Source organism: Echinops telfairi, unplaced genomic scaffold (genome assembly GCF_000313985.2).
Source record: "Echinops telfairi isolate 266 unplaced genomic scaffold, ASM31398v2 ScPeMD7_1957;HRSCAF=2489, whole genome shotgun sequence".
Classification (NCBI taxonomy): domain Eukaryota; kingdom Metazoa; phylum Chordata; class Mammalia; order Afrosoricida; family Tenrecidae; genus Echinops; species Echinops telfairi.
The window spans coordinates 4,850,909-4,857,241 of NW_022105855.1; positions in this window are offsets into that span (position 1 = coordinate 4,850,909).

Here is a 6,333-nt window from a genome sequence, read left to right on the forward strand (position 1 = left end):
TGTAAGATATAAAATAAAAATAATAATTGATAAAGGATTCATGAGGGTGGGATGTGGGGGTGGGGGAGATGAGCTGATACCAAGGGCTCAAGTAGAAAGAAAATGTTCTGGAAATGATGATGGCAACATGTACAAATGTGCCTGATACAATTGAATAATGGATTGTGATAAGATCTGTAAGAGCCTCCAATAAAATGATTAGTTAAAAAAGACCTCATAAAAAGAAATTCATAATTTAATGTCAATTACTTGCAAATTGTAATTATAATACGTTGCTTATTAAATAATTTTTTAATGGATGAATTGTGTTTGCAGAAATTTTAGATTTCTATTGTATTTCTAGTCCCATATGCTTGGAAGTGATAATAGCCTTAAAAATAATTTTTCTATGTGTGACTTTTGTGGGTTTCAGTTCATCAACAACAAGAGATTATTAATAATCTGAAAGCCCATGAGCAAAATGGTACTGCAAATATATGACATAAAAATACAAGGTATGTATTGAATTACAAAAGGAATCTTGTTATTACATACAAGCTATTTAAATCTAGGTGCATTGATATAAGTATATAAATATAAGATTAAAACTAAATCATGATAAAGTATAAAGTTTACCAGATATCATCTAATATATCATGATTTCTTTTGAGGGTAGGGAAGATACATAAAAACCATCATGCAATAATTATATGTCTTGAATGATCATGGCTAATGAAGTTATCTTTATACATGTCCTTTGGGTTTGTTAAGGTCTGCGGTCCATTTGTGAAGAACATTGAACCTTTATCCCTGCTGAAAAAAATGTTGGCATCAAAGAAGTTGCTCAGAAACACTGGCTTGCAGTTCTATCAAGAAAAATAGCAAAATTGAATTAGAAGTTGATGTCCAGATATTCATCCTAGGTATTTCTCATATTTAAATAATTATAAATAAAAAGCTTTAGTATCTTGTATTCATTCAGGGATGTTAAGCCCAAAACAAAGTTGAAGAAACTCTGTTAAACCAATAGCTCAAAACATACTCTTAAAATGATGATGTAAAAAAAAAAATGAAGATGTGATTTTGTAATTCTAAATATATTAAAAACAGCCAAATAAATTCCTCCTGGGGCTTCCCAAGACTGTAGAAAGATAAATTCAAATATACAAGAGTTTGAGACTTACAGAAATAAATTTTACAACTACAAATAATTGGCATGGATTGCGTGCTTCTGGTATTCCTAGTACTGCCATCGTGATAGCAGTCCTATCATGTTCACCAGCTCATGGATAAGAAAAACATGACGAATGTGTCCCACACTGCATAGCTAGTAAGAAACTAAACTAGCTGTTAAGCTGAAGGAACATTACTCTGGAGCTCATGGGTATACGCCTTATGCTTGCTTGACCCCCAACAGTCATTGCAAGCCAAAATCATGCAAAAACAGATTTCCATTTTTCTCCCATGGAAGTATCTTCCAGAGAGGAACAATAAGAAAAAGAATTTTCAGGAATCAAATATAATAACAGCTCTTCATAAGAAATGGCTATTTTTCTACAAATTTTTTTGGAACCTTTAAAATAGAGAGAAATGAGTAGGAATGCTATTTCCCCCTCAGTACATGTGAGCATGCCTACAGAACAGAGCGCTCCTTTATTTCCACCGCATGACACTCTGGTCTTTCTTCTTTCTTGTCTTACATGAATCCGTAACGAGAACTCTCCTCTCCATTCGTATCTAGCCCTTTGTTATACATCAACTCTCGCTCACTACATTGTAAGTTAGTGACTAGTAACTTATAACATGTAAGACAAACAAATATGTCTTCCTCGTATTTATATTTTCTGTAACACATACCAGAGTACATAGTCTATCGAGTGCTCTGTGTTTTTGTGGAGTTGAGAGAAATGATGAACATCTCTGCTAGTTAAATCACAATCAGAAACTCGACCGCACACATTGTCTACCTCTTTGCTAGGTTGTGAGAGGAATTCCTTCAGAAGATGCCACAAAACACAGTTAAACATGATCATTAGATTTACCTTTAGATTGAAATAAAAATTATCAAGAGTAGTAACTCATAACTCTTAAAGAACAGAGGACTTTTGAGGTGGTAAAATTGTTCTGAGCCTAAAATCTCATTCTATAATATTAATAATGAGCCCAAAGGGGGAGCCATGTGGAAAACTCTGTAGTTAGAGTTTGCAGTAAGGAGAGAGGACAGGACAATGGCTAAACCCAACAGAAGACACATGCCTCCCAGCACCACAGAGATGACCCTCCATGGTAGAGGACAAACATTTAGAAGAGAACACAGATGTCATTGAAACAAGATCACAAGACAAACAGCAGCAACAATAACAGGTTTGTATACAGTATGTCTTTGGAGCCTTGGTGGAGTAGTGGTTACGAATTGCACTACAACCTTCAAGGTTAGTAGTTCAAAACCATCAGCATCTCTATGGGAGAAAGTCACGGCTTTTTACTGCCATAAAGAGTTACAGTCTTGGAAACCCACAGGGGCAGATCTTCCCTGCCCTACAGGGTCCCTGTGAGTAGTTATGACTCCCTGGCAGGGAGTTTAGTTCACTTTATACAGCCATTTTACAGTGAAGAATGCATCCACGTCATCCAACTACTTTTCTATTTGTGATTCTGATAATAAGCCTATGTAACGTTTACTCATTTTTAGGTAATAATGAGATATTTGAAGTGAAAACTTAATTTTTAGCGTAGCCTGTTTATTTATGAAAACAGAATCAAATAATCATAGAAATGAGCTCCTAATTTACATCTCCTTCCAAACCCCACTTGGCTTTCATCCCTCTCCACCATAAGGTAGAAAAAATGCTAAGGCAGAAAATTATCCAAAACCCAAATGACTATTTAGGCACTAAGCTTTCCTTCCCAGACCATAAGAGTGACCACATTCTAATTTAGCAATCCAAGAAACTAGTATGCGTTTATTATTCTCCTCTCCTCACTGCTCCCTTCCCTTTTTAAACTGCACCAACAAATAAAGCTTTGCTCAGTGTCTCTGGACAATTGATTGGCAAAATCCAGCCTGTCTCTGTTCCCACTCATTCCAAAATCTGAAAATACTGAAATCTCATGTGCAAATGGCGTATATTTGCTTATAATCTATGCACACACTCTCAATTACCATAAATTATCTATAGATTACCTATTCTACCTAATACAATGTAAATGATATATAGATAAAACTTTGCATTCCTTTATAGCGTTTGAGGAATTGCTTTGACCACTTAACTGCTTCCTACCCCAAATATTTTATATCTGTAGCTGGTTGAGCCTCAGTACACAAGGACTCTCCTCTGTGCAGAAGCAGAAGCAGCAGCGTTAAGGCTCAGAGCGTGTTATACAAGGGTAACCATGTATAGTGCAGCATGAATTATGGATTCCTCATTCTTCTCCATATAAGAAAACAAAGGGATAATAAAACTCAAATGTCAGTATATTGCTCTATCATTTGTAAAGCATTAATGTAATAAGAAAGGGTGCACTATGTTACGAGGGGTGAAACAGGAGTGAACTACTGAGGGGTGACGCAGTAGTGAACTGCTGAGCGGTGACACAGTAGTGAACTGCTGAGGGGTGAAACAGTAGTGAACTACTGAGGGGTGACGCAGTAGTGAACTGCTGAGCGGTGACACAGTAGTGAACTGCTGAGGGGTGAAACAGTAGTGAACTGCTGAGGGGTGACGCAGTAGTGAACTGCTGAGGGGTGACGCAGTAGTGAACTGCTGAGGGGTGACGCAGTAGTGAACTGCTGAGGGGTGACGCAGTAGTGAACCGCTGGAGTTGCTAACTAGCTCTGCCAAATGCTTCTGCGGGTGCATGTATCAACACCTTGGAGCCCCAACTCTGGGAAAACATGTCACTAAGAATTTAGAAGCAAAGAAAGTCAGATAACTATGACCAGTTCTCATACGGAAGTCACTATTGCCTTCGCCACAGAATCATAGGACAAAGTCTAGTTCTGTAAAAAATCAACGTGTCAAAAAGTTCTAAGCTACCCTCTAACATCACTACCCTCTGAGGATTGAAATGAGTCATAAATCAGAGTTGATTTTTCCGTGCCATTAGAAATCTAATGTTAGCCTGACAGATGCACTCCTAAAGAAGTATTATACAATTTTTGAATAAAGCATTAGGTAAATATTGGCATTTTACACTTTCCCTGTGTGACTATATGTGTAATAATATAACTAATGGAAAACCATCTCATACTATTTTATGATTTAAATAAACCTATATTCCGCTTTAGGGAGCCCTGCTGCTAACTTCAAGGTCAGCAGTTCAAACCACCAGTCACTCCACTGGAGAGAGATGAGGCTTTCTACTCTTGTAAAGAGTTATAGTCTAGGAAACTCACAGGAGCAGTTCTACCTTGTCCTTGTAGGGTCTCTGAGTCAGCTTTGACTCGATGGCAGAGAGTTTTATAGTCCCCTCTATGTGCACACTCCATTGACTTACTGATTTGTTTCTATGTTCTACATAAATCATGGATATTACTAAAAGAAAAGTAAATAAATGTAATGCAGTTTGAAGAATGTCATTGTTGTGAATATTCCTTAATATTAGCTATCAATAAATAAATAATACAAAATAAAAAATAAATATTAGCTATTAGAATCAGGGCAAGAAAAACAGTGATCAAGTTGATTAAGAAACATTGAACTTATGTCAAAGACATGGAAATAAAAGGGTTAAATAAAGGAAAACTTGGATATCTTGAAGTCAGAAAAAATTACTAGAATTAATGTTTGGTTTTTTATGATAGTGCTCAAAAGACAGGTACTGCCAAGATTTTTCTATTAGCCACATTTTCTAATAGGTGGGGCATGGTGAGTCATAGGGGAACCATAAATGGTTAAGCAAACCTGAAGAAGAAAATTCCTGGACTGTGTACCAAGAATTCATTATGTGGGAGATGGCCACAGCATCTGGTAACTGGGAGTAGAATGGGGAACTTGTAGGCACCAGAGTAAGAAGATCGTGCTTTGTAATGTAATTAATTAACTGGTCACAATTGTCACTCTTTTTATTGCTGTGTCTGTCCCTTGCACTCACAAGTTGGAGGAAGGCGTCAGGTGGCTTACCACTTAAGGTCAGTTTCAGAAAGATATTACATGCATTTAGTTTTAATCATTGGTAAATTAAAAGACATTAATTTATCAATTATATCTTTGAGATCGAATCTTCTTTTCCAATAAGTAAATTTTACTAAAACTTCATTTGAATTACCTCTGTGGGCCATGGAGTAACAAATTAAAATAAACTCTAAGACCAATAGAAATGTGCATGTGTTTCTTTTCATTTTATATATAGTGACAGGGATAGCACATTGATCTTACTTATCAAAATTCTCTTGGGAATATCCTTCTAATCCATTTTACTCTTCTTTCTATATTGAAAAATTAATTAGTGCAAACCTAGTACTTTATAGATTGAATTTATATTTGTGGATTATGGATAGAATAAATGAAACAATGGCACAAATATATATTATGGCACAAATATATATTAATGGTATAAATGATGGCTGCGAAACTATAGGAAATGTAGTGGAAAGAACGAACTTCTTCGGGACTTCAGGAGCTAACTAGTCAAGCATTAGGTGGGAAGTGACTGTGATCCAGGCCTGGGAAGCAGGAAAACGTATCTAACACTTGCCGGAGCTTTAAACAAACACTGGTATGAACCAAACAAGAGAAGCAGGGGGATAGTAAATTATCAAAATATATTTTAAGTATTATAGTCTGTATCATAAACAAACAAGAAGTGATGATATTTTAGTCAATGAGTCACGTGATCATATTTGCATTTCTAAAATTACCTGTTTAGGATGGGCACTCTGATTTTATAGAGAATATATTAGAGGGCTCAAGACTGGATATTTGGAGGCTAGGTATAGGAATACTGCAATGGTTTCATGACTCCTCCCATTACCTTCTTGTCTTCTCTTTCACTTGCTTCCTCACTATAATTACAATGTCCTCTTTCATTCTTAAAAATGTCTGGATCGAAGCATGCATTTTATGGTCATTCTGACTCTTGGCAATATTCTTTTTTTTTAAATCATTTTATTAGGGTCTCACACAACTCTTATCACAATACATACATACATCAATTGTGTAAAACGCATTTGTACATTCATTGCCCTCATTATTCTCAAAACATTTCCTCTCCACTTAAGCCCCTGGCATTAGGTCCTCATTTTTCCCTTCCCTTCCAGCTTCCCCCTCCCTCATGAGCCCTTGATGATTTATAAATTATTTTGTCATATCTTGCCCTGTCCGACGTCTCCCTTCACCCACATTTCTGTTGTCC